This window comes from Lacerta agilis, chromosome 8, assembly GCF_009819535.1.
Source record: "Lacerta agilis isolate rLacAgi1 chromosome 8, rLacAgi1.pri, whole genome shotgun sequence".
NCBI lineage: Eukaryota > Metazoa > Chordata > Lepidosauria > Squamata > Lacertidae > Lacerta > Lacerta agilis.
Window position 1 is genome coordinate 19,193,783 of NC_046319.1, and position 18,558 is coordinate 19,212,340.

Below are 18,558 nucleotides of genomic sequence, written 5' to 3' on the forward strand. Positions count from 1 at the left end.
GGGGGGACACAGGGAGAGCTAACGAGAGCGAAGCGAAAGTTAGCTACAAAGTTGAAGCCTGCAACTTTTTTCTCTCCCTTTCCCTCCTCCTCTCTCCTCTTCGCCGAGTCGTTTCCAAGTTCTTGTGAAATCTTTTTTTTTTTTTTTTTAGTTCCCAGCTTTTGAAATATAGTGGGCGCTAGAGATTCGCGGCTGGGAAGGCAAAGCGAGGTTTCCCGAGTAGATGGAGAGCTTGAGAGAGCTTGAGAGAAAGAGAGAGAGAGAGAGAGAGAGAGAGAGAGAGAGAGAGAGAGAGAGAGAAGACCGTGGAAAAGAGAGAAGAGGAGGGTGAAAAAAAGGAGGCACGGGGGGAAGAGAGAGAAATATATATATTTATAAAACCAACCAGGCGCAAAGGGAGTGAGAGAGAGAGATTTGGATGGAAAGAGGCAGAGAAACTGGAACCCAAAATGCAGCTTGGCATTATAGATATGTGTGTGTGTGTATCTATCTATCTAGATATACGTAGTGAAACTGACAAGTTTCTGGAGCTCCGGCGGTTGTCTTGTTTTGAAAGTGAGCGATGGTGGGGTTCCTGCATGCGCCCTGTTGCAGGAGCAGTTTCTGTCCCCGATTCTCGCGCGCGCGCGCTTGGAAAGGGGAGGGAGAATGTGGAAAGTTTGCAAATATATTTCGTGTCTCCTTCCTGCGCCCCCCTCAATTTCTCGATCCCTCGTTGCCGGGGGCGGGGAGGGGGGAGTGGAGGAGGAGAGAGAACCCTCATCCTTCTCCAACGCTTGTCATCGGTTACCAATGAAATATTAAAAGATGGCAATGAGAAAAGAGGGTGGGCGGATGAGAAAGAGGGGGGGCAGTTTGTTTGCTGCGCGATCTAAGATACTTAAGCTGTCAAATGACGATAGATCCCCCCCCCCGCGCCCCATCTCCCACTTTCAGGATTTTTGTAGCAAAAATAATATAAGTTGTTTCTGCGTCGTTGGTGTTTCTTTAAACTCCGAAGTTAACACCCCGTGCATTTCATTCTGGCAGATATTTTTCATTGTTTTTTTCTGGAAAGCGGGAGGGTCTATTTTGTGTTTTTATAATCGCTGTTTTCTGTCTTGATTTTTTGTTTTAATCTTAATTATCATTTGGAAACGGTCTGTTTTGTTTTGTTCCCCCGCCCCTCGTTGAGTTCCATGCTGAAACTGGACGCGAGATTGTGGCTGGTTGAGGTGGAGGCACGGAGGGGGGGTGATGCCGTAAAGCTGTAAAAATAAAATACCTGCAAATACATTTGCAAATATAAGGTGACGGAAAGCTTTCCAGGGGAAGTTGGGAGCTGGCGTTTTAATCCTGAATACGTTTAAATACTTTAAAAAGGGGGGGGGGGGAGTCTGTCTCTCTACTCCGAAATACGTTTACTCGGTAGTGAAAGTTCTAATGGATTTTCAACCATGAACAGTTTGCGTCAGGAGATTTCGAAAGCTCACCTAAGTTTTGATTCTCGAGAGAGAGCGAGGATCTGAAACTCCTGCTTTTAAGTCTTTGTGTGTGCGTGTTAGTTGTGTTGCCGAGCGTTACAAAACTCCAGCAGATTTCCAGAGCCGTCCCCGCTACAAGTTAAGAACGCGCGACCCTCTCTTGCCTTTACGATTCAAGTCCCCGATTCTGGACACCCCCTCCAGACTCAGTTCAAGGTCAAGGCGCCCCCCCCCGTTCTGAATCCTTCCTCCTCCCAGTCCCCTGCAAGCTCCTCTCCAGATCACCCCGAAGGAAACAAGTGGAGATAGAGATTTGCAACGCCGAATGTCTCACACTTAATGCAACTCCTGTAAGTCAGATCGCAGCCCTAATGGACAGAAGCACGTTTCCTGCGGTTTTAATGGAGCGGTCCCCTCCGCTCCAGGCAGGATCTGTCCAACACCAACTTTTAAACTCCCTTGATTTACTCTCCACTTTTTCGGAAGGGCGAGAGTTCAAAAAAAGAAAAAAGAAAAGAAAAGGCAGCGCTCTTCCTCCTGCTGCTTTAACGTAATCAATAGTTGGATAATTTTTCAAGGCGCAAAAGGAACAAGCGCGCAGGGCGCGCGGGCAGCCGCTTGTCCTCCTTGACAGGCCCCGCAATTTTAACAGGAACAAATTCCTGTTTTCACAGCTCTCTCTCCCCGTAACACCCCCCCCCCCCCAGCCCGCTTTTCCACTACTGGGTAGAATCTAGGAAGGGAAGAAAAACTGATCTCCAAGCAGGACCTCGTTCCCCCTCGTGTCTGTATCAAACTTGGGGAACGGCTGGACTTCGGTAAAGCAACTTCTTTGTAATTAATTAATACTATAATTTTTCAATAAACAGAAATATCGGCTCCCTTCCATATATGTCTGTCTCTGCTGCAGTAAAAACAATCACATCCAGAATGCCTCAGGTGATATATGTAAATTCTCTCCCCCCCCCCCCTCTCTGTGTGTGTGTGTCTTTTAAAAGCGTAAATTAAAATCTGTCCATTTCATCAGGTCGGAGTGGAAACGTCGCTGTCATTTTCCCCTCATGAGCTGAAATGGACGAGACCTCAGGTGTGCTTGAATGCTTCCTTTGGATAATTTCAGTCTTAAAGGCTGCAGTTCTGTGCCCACTTACTCCCGAATAAGCCTCGCTGAAATAAAAAGCGACTTGCTTCTGAGTAGACTTGCCCAAACTTGCGCTGCAAATGTGTGCTGGAGAGTTTAGTTCATTTTTCCCCCCTGAGGAGGGGAGTTCCACTCTCTGTGTTTTGGGGTTCTGGGGCAGGGGAGAGGAATAAAAAAAAAATGTAAATGGTTTTCAAAAACTTTTTTTTTTTGAGCCGCGCAAGGAGAATTTCTTTCTGCCCCCGCCGTTTACCACTTGATCCAACCTGGAAGTGTCTGTTATGAAAGTCCTGATTAAATTCAGCTGTTTTGATACCAACCCCAGACTCAACAGTTTACAGCGCGTGGAAGGAGGGGGGGCAAGCCCTTTGAAGCTGAGGATCCTTTTAAGGTTCTCCCCCCCCCCCTTCTAAATACAGTAGTCCGGGTTTCCAGATCCCTGGGGCTTTCTGCACGGAAAACGTTCGGTCCTGATTTGCAAGTGATCGTTGCTTTCGCATTTATCAAACGCCCTCAAATAACCATTCCTCTCCAACATGGGCCTAACGCGTTCGCTTTCCTCCTCTTGTTCTGAAATGCCTGTCAAGTTTTGTTTGTGTTTTGAAATGCTGATAGGGTATCTTAGACAAAATAAAAAACTGAAAAATCATCCTCGCTTCCTTGTGACTGAAGCAGCCTAGGAGGTAAAGGCGAATCAACGTCTGGCTGAATGTGCTGTAGTAGGATTTGGTTTTCGGTGGGCAATATTTTCAGCAGATGGAAAGGGGCCCTCTCCGGAGACTCCCAGTTCCACGGCATGTTTTCGCTACGAGGAATGTGATGTGTGAATGCGTGTGGGGGATTCGTTTCTTGAATGGAGCCCTTCACCGCTGCACCTAAGTGAAGATGAAATTTTAATTTCTCCAGACAGCATGAACTGGGATGGCCTGGGTGTGTGTGTAAGCAAGTTAAATGACACCCCTCCCGCGCGCCATACACAGGTGAATAAATTCACCCTGGGCCCTGCAATCCTATTCTCGTTTAGCCCCATTGAACTCAGAACACACTCGACGCGTACAGAGCTGCCGTCCTACACGCGCGCTGAGCTGAGAGAGCAACTTGTGGCTTCTTCCTCCCGAGTAAGGCTGCATCTCTGGATTAAAGAACTCCAGAACAAATGCAATTATAAAGTTTTTTTTTTTTAAAAAAAATATTATTTAAAAGCAGGCGCAATGAGCACCAAGATGGAGCAGAGGCCGAGGCGGGGAGGTGATACCTGATTTTTGTTGCCACGATCACTTCCCTGATTCTGTCCCGCTTTAATAAATAAATAAATAAATACACAAATAACAAAAAACCGCTCCTGCAGTTGATTCCCATTTACAGCAAAGGGTCTGGGCTGCGTGCGTTGCAGGGGGAAAACGTGGTTATGTTTGGGAGATGCCTTTACACTGGAAGAGACAGGGAAATAAATAAATAAATAAATGACAATGTGTTAGCGGCGCTAGTCTCTGCGTGTCTACTTGCAAGTAAGGCCCATAGAGCCCGGCTGCACTCATAAACCCACTTTACCCAGGAGCAAGCCCCGTCGGATTAAATAGGGCTTGATTCTGAGGAGGCACGGCCAGGCCGGCAGCCATGATCCTGGCTTTAACTCTTAGCCAAAAAAAGAAAAGAAAGAAGTGTAGCCTATATATATATAAGGATTAAGGAAGTCACTCGGACTGCAATATATAGGATTGCAGTCCGAGTGACTTCCTTAATCGTCGAGCCAGATTATGGAATAAAACCTTGAGGCAAGCCGTTTGAGGCTGTGTGTGAAAAAGAAAGTAGGAGAAGAAAGGGAGAAGTTAAGGGACGAGGAAGGGAACGATTGATAGCGGCTTCCCCAGGAACCGAACCTGGAGCGGCTGGGCCCGAGGCTGCGCCGTTTCAGATTCTCCAGTCCCGGGAAGCAAAGGCTGGGGAGATTATCCTCAGAGTGGCCCGCCCGATGGACGCGAAAAGCTCTCCGATCTTGCTCTCCCCCCTCTCGCCGTTTCTCAGCACCAGGTCCTTTGCAGCGCAGTCTGAACCGCGTCTGCTCAGAAGCAAGTCCAATTGGATTCATCGGGGCTTGCTCCCGGGCAGGCGAGGTTAGGGTCACAGCCTTAAACCGTCTTTGTAACGCAAGGGCGGGGGGCAAACCTTTTTTTGCATTGTTTTTTGGGGCAATGCCCGCTTTCGCTGGTTTGGCCTGGTGCGGGCGACTAAAGGGGGGGGGCAATCTCCCACCTGGATCGGGGAGCTATGTCATTTTAATAAAAATTAAAATGAAATTAAAATGCAGAGAAAACGCTCTGCGCTCATCAGACGGCTTATTTCAACATGTCTGGTCTGGAGAACTTTTAAAACGCGAGCTAGCTTTTTAAAGGAGGCATTAGAAGCACACACCCCCTTACACAAATTAGGAATCCCGCTTTCACAGATGCAGTTCAGGCAAGAACACTTTGCTTCTATCACCCCTTTGGGAGGGGGAAAAAAGCATTCATGTATAGTTCGGATGTGTCCAATATATATATTAAAAATTCTCTTTCTGCTAGGGTAGGGGGGGGCACTGGATCGAGGCCTCTACAAGGCTGCGAATACATACACCCCCCTTCCTAGTTATCCCCTTTAAGCTAAGAACCAGTACAGTATAGTAGATACCCTCTCAACATCAACTCGGTTCCCTCCTTCAAACAGCCAGCTAGAGTTCTGTCTAGCAAGCTTAAGAAAAGGGACGGTCCACGGGCTACTCATCTCTCTTCTCGGGTAATCTCCCCCCCCCCACCACCTTTCCTGCTTCTGGCTGGGATCGCGAGATTCTGAAGAGCTAGGGTGACTAAGTTGAGAGCCTGTATGTGTGTGTAATAAAGCAGTTGTAGGATGGTGTCTACGCTGAGCAGATCTGTAGGAGGAGCGATAGCTCTGAGAATTGTTCAGCCTCTGACCTGGGACTCCCCATAAGTCAGGATCGCCTGCCTGCCTGCCTGCCTGAATAAAACGGAAGCCCATTTAGTGAGTCCATCATTCTGCTCTCAGCAAATTCTTTCTAAGCACTCCCCCATCCTGAAGGGCCGCCAGTAGAGCTCAAAAACGACACATAGCCTTGCATACTGTCTCTGACTGTGGAAGGCAGCTTGGAAGTTCCCTCACTGCCAATAGCCCTGCCTTTCTGCACTGAAATACTCCTGATTCCTCCCTCTCACGTCATCTAAGGTCGCATGCAGCAGTCGTAGTTTTCTGGACCCCAATGCCACACGTTCTCACCACGTGCTTCACATCCAAACATCATTTTTGTTGCACATTCATGACAATTCGCGCTCAGGATGCCATCAGGGCAGTTGCATGTGATTATGTTTTCAGTACTGTTAGTGCCGGCAAAAGTTTTGGAGTGGACACATGGGCGTACCCAGGGGGGCAGGGAGGGACACTTGCCCCCCCTTAAATCAATAAAATTCAATAAAAATACATAGCAAACTGAGGTTCTGCCCAACCTAACAAAACGCCTGCCCCCCCCCCCAAATCCTATGAGTGGATGCACTGCTTCGTTTCCAATCAGTGTCTATCCTGTCACTTTCTGCTGAAATTCTGTCACTTTCCATACCCTCAGTCTTCAGGGGTTTGTATGGGATTTTTGTTTTGTTTTTGTTTTGCTGCTGTTCCATTTTTGTTGTGCTACAGCTTCTCTGGACAGCTATTATATGATAGCATTGGGAAAGTATTAAATAATAAACCAAAGAGGAATAAATCGCTTTACTGTGAACATGTTTCAGAATAAATTCCAATAAAACATCAGTCTGGAGAGAAGCTGTGTGTAGAGAGAGAGAGATAGAGTTTGTCTTCCATAGCAATGACTTTACAGTCATGATGTTTCCTTTTCATACTCATAGTCATATTATTTTTTCTAAGCCAAACAGCAACCCCCCCAGTATTCCAGCTGTTTGATCATTTTGGCTGCTGATTTCTCCACCTTTTTTGGGGGGGGGGAATCATAGAATTGTAGAGTTGGGACCCAGGTTTAAAATGCAATTGTTACTTAAGATTTGTTCACATGTCACCACTGAGCACAAAATGTCTCTGCATGCGTGTAGGAGAAAAAAAGCTTGCTCTGTCTTCCGTGTGACAGCCCTTCAGGTATTTGAAGATGGCTCTCATATAACCTCTCAGTCTTCTCTTCTCCAGGCTAAACATACCCAGCTCCCTCAACCGTTCTTCATAAGGCTTGGTTTCCAGACCTTTTATTCTCTTGGCTGCCCTTCTCTGCACACATTCCAGCTTGTCAATATCCTCCTTCATTCAGCATTCTTAGATCCTTCAGTTCTAGAGTAGCCTTTTGCAGATGGGGTGTCTAGAACTGCATGCAGTCTTCCAAATGGAGCTGTCTATAAGAATTTTCCTTTTTCTTTGTTCCCCAGGCTTAGAACTCTACATTTTTTAAAAAATCATGTGCCAAAGGTTAACATATTACTCACCAGCTGTATGTATTTTTCACATGCCTAAAAAGTTCTTTCTTTTGCATTAGTAACATGCAAGAACATTATCTGTGCTGGGAATCACAATCTTTTCCCTGTCATCTTTATAAGGTGTTTTTTTTTTTTTTTTGCACACACTTGCTTGTTTGCACCATGATATTGATGCAGGGCAAAATGCAAATGAAAAAGTGCTCTGAGCTTTACACAGCTCAATACAGACCTGAGGACCAACTTTTTGTATATGCAAGAGCTGCTAGAGGGTGGCAACTTGAAGGTACTTGTTCCCCTCTTAAATTCTTGGTTTGGGTGTGTGTCTATTTACCGGTATGTTTGCGGTGATGATGGTGAATGCAGAATATAACATGGAAAAGAGGATTTGTAGTGCAAATCAGCTTTCTGACCATTGTAAGAGTTTGTCTTGCTTTTTGTTGTTGTTGTTGCAAACTCTGATAATCAAAAAGAGATGCATTTATAACAGGGGTGGGGAAGCTCGGGCTCTGGGGGCCAAATCTCTCTCTCTAGGCCTCTCTTGTATGGCCCTCAGAACTCTCTGCAGCCAAATCTTGCACTGTGCCCCCACCTCCCCAGTTTTTGCCCGGTTGGAATATGTGCTCAAGCTCTAGTATAGCCTCTTGCTAGAGGAAGGAGAGGTGTATCTCTCTTTGTTGAGAAGCTTGGCTGCTGGGGAAAGGCAAAATTTACGTTCATTGCCCCATTCACTTTTGCTTTCGGGAAAGATTGCTTTGAGGGTGTGAACTGCATTGGGGGATGTATCAGGTTAAAATCTCACCCAGGTTAATAATGCAATTGGTGTACTTAGGCAAAACACTAATTTATTCATTCTCGTGTACGGCACAGGGTGATGATATGGACCCACTTTGCAAGGCTCCCCCCCCCCCCGTTTCTGAAAGATGGTTTGATGATATACTGTGAATGCTTTCTAGCCACCCATCTCTCTCCAGGCACCTTCTGAGCAGGTAGAGGGTGTTCCATTGCCATCAATGCTCTCATAAGCAATCAGTGCCAATTCAGGGAGCAACTGAGCTTACAAAGGCCTAGAGAGAAAAGGTTATTTGACTCGCCACCCCTAAATATATATTTCCCCCTCCTCCCATTCTTGATAATATGTATACATCAAAAGTTCCTTAAGTTAAATGAGCAGGCTGTGATTCACCAGCCCTTCTAGGACTAGACACAGTAGATATGTTCCACCACTGTTGGAGACAGCATGCCTCTGAATACCAGTGGCCTGTTCTCATAGTGGCCAACCACGTACCTGTTGGGGAATCTGGTTGGCTGCTATGAGAACAGGATACTAGAGTAGATGGGCATCTGGCTTGATCTAGCAGAGCACTTATGTCTGAGTAGAATTGATCTTGAGATTGTGAGGTTATTCCATAGCACATGCCACCCATCAGTCATTGTGGTCAAGGAATATGATGTTGTTGTTGTTGTTTTTTGTTTAAGCACAAAAAATAGGCAGAGTTTCCCCAGCAGGTGTGAGTATCATGTCTAACTCAGATAGTGGAAGAGCTCCTGAATAAGTAAACTCCCATCTTCTCCCAGTCGTAAGGACTGGATAGCAAAAAGGGGAGAGGAAATGACTTGTCATAGGAAGAACACGGAAATGTAGGAAGCTGCCTTTATACTGAGTCAGATCACTGGTCCATCTAGCTCAGTATTGTCTTCTCTGATTGGCAGCTGATCTCCAGGGTTTCAGACCAGGACATTTTTAGCCTTACCTGGAGATGCCAGGGATCGAACCTGGGATCTTGTGCATGCAAGGCTGATGCTCTGCCACTGAGCTATAGTCTTTCAAAAGCATATGTGTCTGGCTTGGGAGGCCAGGACTCTGAAGAGTCAACAATCTTTTCAAGATGCTCAGTTCTCCCCCAAAGAAATAGAAAATACACTGAGATGCACAAGTATTTGTGAATCTTAAGAAGGTGGTCAGCTGCCATCTTGTTCTAGCTTCATAGCAGAAGAGAGGAGGAAGGTTGCAACCTTTGGCAGCCTCATGTCGCTGCAGTTGCTGAGGACGGTGTATGTGCTTATGCTTCCCAGTCTGACTTCCTGCCCTGCCAGAGGTGTCACTTCTAAGACCCCTAAGGATCCTATAGGGCTGGTGGAGACAATTGTTGGCCTGACCACCTTCTTCATATCATTCATGGTCCCATCAGACTGGGTCCTGATGAACTTGGAAAGCTACAAGAACGAAGAACAAAGAGGAAGGAGTGGAACAAACCACAGCAGCCCTGAATCGCTGGCACTACTTCCTCTGCAGATGCATGGCTTCTTCCATTCTAGGGAAGGGTTCTCTTCCATGCCCACCCTCCATGGGGACCAGTGTCCTGAAATAGATTCTCTGCTGCTTCCCAGCCACCACAGAGGATGTAGTTCAAGGTGGCAGCACTGTGGAGACTTAAAATCCTAACATCAAGAGAGATTAAACCATTGGTGGGTGGAATCTTTGGCCCTCCAGATGTTGTCGAACTGTCAACCCATCATCTTTAGTCATGTTTGATGGGGCTGATGGGATTCATATTTCAGCAGCTTTTGGAGTACCACAGGTCCCCCAAAGTTGTTTTAGGATGTCTCTTTCTGATTGGAGAAGCTTCTCCCATGCCATCAATGATTGTTTTCTCAAACTTACATTACATGCCAATAAACTTTTAATTTTTTAAAAAATAAAAAACCTAACATTTTAATACCCCAAATCAGGGTTAGAGAACCTGTCTCTCTCCAGATATTTGCAGGTCTACAATTCCCATCATCCCTGGTCATTGATCATGCTGGCTGGGGCTGATGGGAGTTGGAGTCCTCCAAATATCTGGAGGGTCGCAAGCCCTGCCATAGGTTTTACACCTGAGTTGATTATGATTTGAAATGTATATTTAATGAAACTGAATAAATAGAATAGGCTGTATCCAGCTAAGTCCTTCTCAAAGTAGACCCCCTGGAATTAATGGAGTTAACTTGGTAAAGGTAAAGGGACCCCTGTCCGTTAAGTCCAGTCGTGGACGATTCTGGGGTTGTGGCGCTCATTTCGCTTTACTGGCTGAGGGAGCCGGTGTACAGCTTCCTGGTCATGTGGCCAGCATGACTAAGCCACTTCTGGCGAACCAGAGCAGCGTACGGAAATGCTGTTTACTTTCCCGTCAGAGCAGTACCTATTTATCTACTTGCACTTTGACGTGCTTTCGAACTGCTAGGTGGGCAGGAGCTGAGACTGAGCAACGGGAGCTCACCCCGTTGCGGGAATTCAAACTGCTGACCTTCTGATTAGCAAGCCCTAGGCTCTGTGGTTTAGACCACAGCGCCACCCGCATCCCTCTCAGAGTTAACTTAGCCGTGCCCATTAACGTCAATGGGTCCCCTCTGTGTATGACTAGCATTGTTTACAACCCAAATGCTTCTTTTGAAAAAAAGGGAGCGGGGAATGATGTCTGAACTTGCCTTGCAAATGGGGGGACTGGTTTATTTAGAAAAGTGAAAAGAACGATAGCATTGATTTCGTACTTTGCACTGTTCAAAGTGCATCACATGTGTGATCTAGGTGATCCTTACAAGAATCCCATAAGGTAGGCAAGTATGGCTAGCCTCCATTGTGCACACAAAAGACCTGAAGCTTGAGAGATAGTGAGTTTAAGGCTGAAATCACCCGTTTGCACCATGGACTTCCTGGTTCAAAGTTCAGTCCTTTAACCGCTACGTGATATTAGCTCTGTTGGTGAGGAAATGGAACAGTGTCACTTTTAGCAAGAAAATAGTAATAACCACCAGAGGTAATATCAACCTATGCCAAATTATTTCATTCTGACTCTGAAAAAAATTCCAGTGCTAGGGTTAGGGCTGTCTACACACCATAGATTTAGGGCACCTTTAAAGTCAGTCTGGCGAAGAGGTTAGAGTGCTGGACAATGCCCCACTCAGCCATGAAGCTCACTGGGTGGACTTGGGCCAGTCGCTGTCTCTGTTTAGCCCTACCTCACAGGGTTGTTGTGAGGTTAAAATGGAGGAGAGGCACACCATATACATTGCCTTGAGCCTCTTGGAGGAAAGGCAGGCTACTACTACTACTACTACTACTACTACTACTACTACTAATGCAGATTTAAGGCACATCCTCCCACCAAATAGGATGTTAAGGGTTTTGGTAAGTGGGCTGAACATTTTATTTTTGTTTTTGGGATTCTTTGATGGGAGGTGAAATGGGCTTCAAATGTATGGTGTATTTGCAGAAGTTGACTTAAGCAGAATGCAAGCGATCAATGCTGCAGTTGGCTCAAGGGGCACTGAGAAGCACACACCCCTCCCTCCACTAGAGATGGTTTCTTCAAACCAGAGTGGTTTTGTGGGAAGGGAGGCAAAGAGGGAAGTTGTGGTGGCTGAAAAACAATCCTGGGATTTGATGCAGGGATGGTCCTATATGCATTATGCTACATTTGCAGCTACCTGGGTGGGTCTGCAGCAGAAGTGCAAGTTGTAAGTGGTGACTTGGTGGCCTAAAGCCCTGTTCATGTGACCATTTCCATGAATAGGAACCTGCAAAGGCAGGGACATGGCTCACCAGCCACATCTCATGCCGCTCATGAGAAGGTTGGGACAGAGCCTGTTCAGGCTGCAAGAAGAGCTTTTGGATGAACAAATCACATTTTCCTCCTGCTCAGATCAGTCTGCTTTACTTCAGCAGTTGTTTGATTGTCTTCAAAAGCCTGTATGATTCCATGGGCTTTTCTCCTGAAATGTACATTTTGTGCACATTTTGTTTTGCTTAATATATGCGGGGTTTTTTTGCCATTGAGCTCCCCCAGCACGTATTTGCACATTAGTGAAAATACACATTTCCATGTGCACTTTCCTCTAATACATGTGCATGCATAGGAAGCTGCTTTTTGCTGAGTCCATCCAACTCACCATTGCCTGCACTGACTTGCAGTGGCTCTCCAGGATTTCAGGCAGGGTTTTCCAGCCCCACCTGGAAATGCAAAGGATTGAATTTTTGCAGCCCTTCCTCCTGTTTTTCCTCTGGTTGGAGAAATGCATCACAAAATTCGGAGAAGTGCAAATTTTAATAAATAGCTGTGTTATGCATTGCTGTTTTAGGGTACTTTGGAAATATGTGTGTATTGGGCACAAATGTGGCCCCTGGGAAGAGGGACTGATTGTTGCCCCACTCTGGGCATCTGTGAGGGGAATAGGTAAAGGTAAAGGGACCCCTGACCATTAGGTCCAGTCGTGTCCGACTCTGGGGTTGCGGCACTCATCTCACGTTACTGGTTGAGGGAGCCGGCGTACAGCTTCCGGGTCATGTGCCCAGCATGACAAAGCCGCTTCTGGCAAATCAGAGCAGTGCATGGAAACACTGTTTACCTTCCCACTGGAGTGGCACCTATTTATCTACTTGCACTTTGACATGCTTTCGAACTGCTAGGTGGGCAGGAGCTGGGACTGAGCAATGGGAGCTCAACCCATTGCGGGGATTTGAACCGCCGACCTTCTGATCAGCAAGCCCCAGGCTCTGTGGTTTAGACCACAGCGCCACCCGCATCCTGAGTGAGGGGAATAGGGATCTCCTAAAAACTCTCAGCATCCTTAAGAAAAGCTAGCTTCCAGAATCTTTCCAGGGAAACCATGACTGTCAAATGGTATGATACGGCTTTAAACGTATACTGTAGATGTAACCTAAGATAGGCATTTGATTGGACTGTATGTAGTTTCCCTCCTCTTACGATACATTGGGAAGTATCAGTGCTCTGAAGAAGAAAGCAAAGACCAGCCAGGATCAGGATCATTCCCCAGGTTGTAAACTCTTCTGGGCATGTATTTGTAATCTTCCCCCTTCTTTTTCTTTTCTGCAAATGCCATTGAGGTCACCTTACTTCTGGCATAAAGAGCTCTTTGTCCCCTGGGCTTTCAGAGCGCTCTCTCTCTCTCCCTTCCGAGATGTACAGGGAGGCCTAGGAAATAGAGAAGGATGAAGGAAAACTCTTATTCTCTGTGGGTGGCTCCCCACCCAGAAAATAATCTCTCACCTCTTCTGCTAATCCACCCTAAAGTTCTTGGCAGCTTCAGAACAACCTCGACACAGCCAGCTAGCAGATGAACCTCTCTGGGGCACCTAAATTTACCTCTAGGGGCCTGTTCTCCCCACTCAGTGCCATGTATTGGCAATGGCATATAGGCCATAGCAAGCAAAGAGTGCCTCTGGGCATGCACAGAAAACCTCCCCCTTAAAGGTAAAGGGACCTCTGACCGTTAGGTCCAGTCGTGGACGACTCTGAGGTTGCGGCGTTCATCTCACGTTATTGGCTGAGGGAGCTGGCGTACAGCTTCCAGATCATGTGGCCAGCATGACTAAGCCACTTCTGGTGAACCAGAGCAGTGCACGGAAATGCCATTTACCTTCCCACCAGAGTGGTACCTATTTATCTACTTGCACTTTGATGTGCTTTTGAACTGCTAAGTTGGAAGAAGCAGGGACCGAGCAATGGGAGTTCACCCTGTCGCAGGGATTCGAACCCCCAACCTTCTGATCAGCAGGCCCTAGTCTCTGTGGTTTAGACCCATCCTATCCCATTCCATCCAGCCTTGCATGCATCTCATGCAGCACTGTTTCTGTTTTGCTGCAGTTTGTCTGCTGAAAACTGTGTCATTGGCCTTGCTGTCCGCTGTGGTGAAATTATATAATTTATGTAATTTAAGTTGTTGTGTTATAGCATCCCATTCATTTCGATGCAAAGGAAACACAATGTGAATGGAGAGGGCAGGAAACATAACTAATTACGTGCCATTTGCAGACTGAAATCAACAACAACAGATTTCCTTTTTTTTGGACACAGGAGGAATAAGAAAACATGGGTTCCAATTTCAGTTTTTTCTCCCATTTCTGTTTGCACGGGAATTATCCAATAAGTTACCCCTTACTGCTCACAAGCATACCTAGAAGTAGAGCAGACCCTATTATATTTGGTGACCTTTAGCCAAATGATTTAGGGCATCCTGACTTCTGAAGGTTCCTGGGCCCATGTATTGTCACTAAGGAGAGCCTGAGAACTCCGGAATCCCATTGCTTGTATTTCAGAGAATTTAAGTGGGCGATGCACTGGCTCAGAGCTATGCATCTGGGTGACGTGAAACTGCTTCCCAGACGGTGCCCTTTGCCTTCTCCAGTACAGACCACTAGGAGAGCCAGCAGAATTGAATGGGAGAAGCTGAAGGGCTCTGCAAAATGCTGACAAGATGAATCCTGGCTAAAGACCATGATAGTCACTATAAGAGACCATGCATCCGTTCCTAGGAGTAATCTCTTCATGTGAGAAATGCACTACAGAGGCTGGGAAGTCACAGACTTTTACAGTGCAACCCTAACCACGTTTGCTCAGCAGTGAGTTGGAGGCAGCAATGCTTCTGAATATCAGTTTCTGGAAACCAAAGGAGGCAAGAGTGGTCTTGTGCTTGGGTCCCGCTTGTGGGTTTCCCACAGGCATCTGGTTGGCCACTGCGAGAACAGGATGCTGGATTCGTTAGACTACTGGCTCTTCTCATGTTCCTATTTAATTCAGTGGAGTTTACTGCCAGGAAAGTGAGGTTGAGATTGCAGCCTTACTTGTGAGAGTACCACGATCTCTAGAGTGCCCAAGTAAATTGTTGTGAGCTGTTCTGTCCTCGGACATCTGGGGTGGGTGGGGGACCTGTATTTCTCCAGATGTTGCTGGACTACAATGCCCATTTCCCCTGACCATTAGCCATGCTGACTGGGGGTTGATGAGAGCTGGAGTCCCAACATCATCTGGAAGGCCACAGATCCTGAAGTTCTTCTCTGAGTGATGAGGAAAAACAGGCATATGCCCGTTCCCAAGGACGTAGAATCTGTGTTGAGCCACCTGCCCAGGCCTGAACATCAGCTTGGCAAGATATTTGTTGTTGTTCAGTCGTTCAGTCGTGTCCGACTCTTCGTGACCCCATGGACCAGAGCACGCCAGGCACGCCTATCCTTCACTGCCTCCCGCAGTTTGGCCAAACTCATGCTAGTTGCTTCGAGAATACTGTCCAACCATCTCATCCTCTGTCGTCCCCTTATCCTTGTGCCCTCCATCTTTCCCAACATCAGGGTCTTTTCCAGGGAGTCTTCTCTTCTCATGAGGTGGCCAAAGTACTGGAGCCACAACTTCAGGATCTGTCCTTCTAGTGAGCACTCAGGGCCGATTTCCTTGAGAATGGATAGGTTTGATCTTCTTGCAGTCTATGGGACTCTCAAGAGTCTCCTCCAGCACCATAATTCAAAAGCATCAAAAGCATCAATATAGTTATGTGTTAAGTAGGGACCTGGAAAACTATAGCTTTGCATTGGGCTGGGAAGATGCTGGACTAATTGACAAGGCAAGTCTGTGTGCTTGCTTCTGAATCCCTCTTACCACCTGATCAAGCTGTACACATACAATTCGAAGTTTTTGGAAGTCTTTAGGGATCTCTTTGGAAGTCTTTGGAAGTTTTTGGAAGTCTTTAGGGATCTTTTCTTTGAGGGGAACCCACGCCAAAAAAACTCCCTGACATCTCCCATTATTTGGAGTCGTCCCCCCCCCAGCAGGACTCTTGGGTATGTTAACATCACCTTGGACAAGGCTTAAAATCAAATTTCTCCCCAGGTCAGGTGTGGGGGGACCTTTTGCAGCCTGAGGGGCACAATTCTTTCCTGGAAAGCCTTCCAGGGACCCCATGCCAGTGGGCAGAGCAACAAACATAGGTGTGTTTACCTCTGTACAGCAGGCTGCACACTTCCTACACTTGCAACGTTCCTTCCAGACACGCACGAGGTATCAACTGAACCAGGCAAAAGCACCTGAGGACGGAGTGATGCAGTGCTGGTGAGGGGTGTGGCTCAGGAGGGGTTTTGACCTGGGGAGGAAAGTACCAACAGAGGTGGAATTAGGGCAGCACGACCGGTTCTGCTGCACTGAGCACTGAGTCTAGGGGGCGCTGCAGGGCATGGCAGCTATGACATTGTGAATTGAGCAGAATGGAAGGCAAGAATTTGGTGTGTGTGTGTGTGTGTGTGCTGAATTTTGGCCTCGCAGGGGGCTGCTGAAATTTGAAAGACCAAAGTCTGCCCCTGGTCCCAAGAGCTAGATAGGGAGTCCTGGAGGACCACACTTGCCTCCTGAGACTCCCTATTCCTGGACTTACCAGATGCTCATATATGAATGCCCTTATTTTGTAGTCTGATTGCAGATTAGGCAGGTCTCTCTACAGGATTCATTCCCTGCAGGGCCTGCTCCCAGTGTAACTTACTTTAGTGCCGCAGGAAACATCTGTAAAAAAATAAAAAATAACAAAAAACCAGGAGCTGACCATTCTCATTCCAGCCCTCCTGCCTGCCTACTTTCCTTCATGAAACACCCACCCACATCCAACTCCTATTCCCGCCCTCCCCCCACATCACAATCAACTTCTTTGAAGGAAAGTTTACTACTAGCTGTTCTCTCTCCCCCCCACCCCACAAAAAAACCACAATTTATTTCAATTAGGCAATTAGAAATACTTAGGGGGTTCTGATCTGGTAATTGAAGTGATGTATAATTACAGTCTGAATCCAAATTATCCAGGATTAAAAAATCTTTATTTTTAAATGAAGTGCTCCCCCTCTCCCCAATTTCCCCTCGCACCCTGATGCTGAAATAGTCTTTGATGTGATTCATCAGGTGTCTCCGGGGGAGGAAATGGGGGGTGGGGAGAGAAGGAGAGAGTGGGGAGGTGAAGAATTAGCTTTCCTGAGAAACAAACACTTCGAAGGGGACTTTGGTTTGAACCCTGATAAGGTGGTTGGCGTTAGATCAGGCTTGACCTAGGGGTGTGTGTGTGGGGGAGCCTTTTGTTCAGCTCGGGGGCCACATTCCGTTCGAATAGCCGTCTTGGGGCCGAAGGGAAAACTACGGTAGACAGCAAATAACGTAGGGTTTCTTTGTGTGTGTGTGTGTGTGTTGTACATTCTGCATATCCTCCTTTCTGCCCTCCATCCCAGCAAGCGAGAGTTCAAGGACACATTCCAGCCGGGCTAAAAACATTCAAGGAGAGTGCTTAACACAGCCAGCAAGTGGTGTGCCACTGGGGAGAGGGGCCTGTCCGGAGGAGAGAGGGTGTTGCCTGGGGAGAGTCCCAAGGGCGGGTGAGAGAGGGCAGGAGAACCATTTAAATATAATTGGAAGCGAGGTAGGAGAAAATCTGTCTGCCAGCTCCCCGAGTGGAGTGTCCAGTTCTTTTTTGCTTTTGAAGTCAAAAGGCCGAATAAAAACAGACCTGTGAGTTTCTTTCCTCCCTATTTTGACAGACACACACATTCTTGTCAACTGTTTCACACAGACACTATGCCCCGGTAACGAGGATTAGAGACAATTTAGCCACCATTATTAGATAATGCATGGAAGGCTGGAGCAAGAGAATATTTGTCTAATAGTTAACTGTCTGCTATTTTTTATTAAAGTGTTGGGTGGGGGAGAGACGTGCCAGGATTGGTGTGGGTTTGGTGGGAGAGAGAGGTGTGCATGTCAGTCTCTGTTGAATGCTCTGCTTATTCTATCTCAATGCTAACTCTTTCTGTCCACGAAAATTGGCTTAATTATATCAATGGAATGTTTCTTTTTCAATTCTGCATGCAATTAGTCCATCTTTCTGGCTGCAATTTATTTTAATAAAAAAGTAAACCAGTGGCGTGTACGACTCTTCGTCCCCCGGGGACAAATGCGATTGGTGTGTTTAATTTCATTAACGACAATGCAGCCTACTGGAAAAAAAAAAATGGATAAAAATCAGCTTTCTATGGCTTAAACACCAGCGTTTGAAACAAATCATTACTGCATTAGCTGTCACACCAGTAATTCTAGAATCCGAGACAAAAATATTATCGCTGTTTTTATAAGGCGGTTGCAAATGTACTGTTAAGATAATTTGTAATAATTTATTATTACTATTATTTTACTTTTTTTATTTAAAAAATTATGCCTGGCTTGTTGCTTTTCAGTTAAATACATTTTTATCACCCCCCAAAGAAAGCTATTCATTTTCAGAATCCTGTTTTGTGGACTGATTCATAGTGGATTTCCTTTAGAGGTTTGAGTTTATCCTTCAGCCTCCAGAGGAGAATATCAATTATTATTACCAGCCAAACAAATGTAATGCTTACAACTCCACCCTCTGGCTCACACGCTGTTGCCTCCTAATCCAAGAAGTGTGGTGAAGAAAACACACTCAGCACATGCTCAAAAGCCAATCTTATTACACCACATTTTCTGGAGCTGAGTCCTGTAGATGCATTCCAAGATGGAGTCCAACAATTCTGGGGGTAATTCTACAAATTCATATAGGGCAAGTGTGTTGGTGCCACAGACCCAGGTAGTTGTGACAGCTGTGCTAGGTATCACACATGTTGCTCTTCCTTTACCACAAATCAGAGAACATACATATTTCCTATGGTTAAGGATGG

General features: G+C 46.4%; 1 protein-coding gene across 2 annotated transcripts in view; it reads left to right on the forward strand.

Annotated features, from left to right (window-relative positions):
• The window catches only part of PRDM16 (PR/SET domain 16), a 433,577-nt gene that overhangs the window by 563 nt on the left and 414,456 nt on the right, over positions 1-18,558 (forward strand). The gene's annotated exons all lie outside the window — the stretch shown is intronic.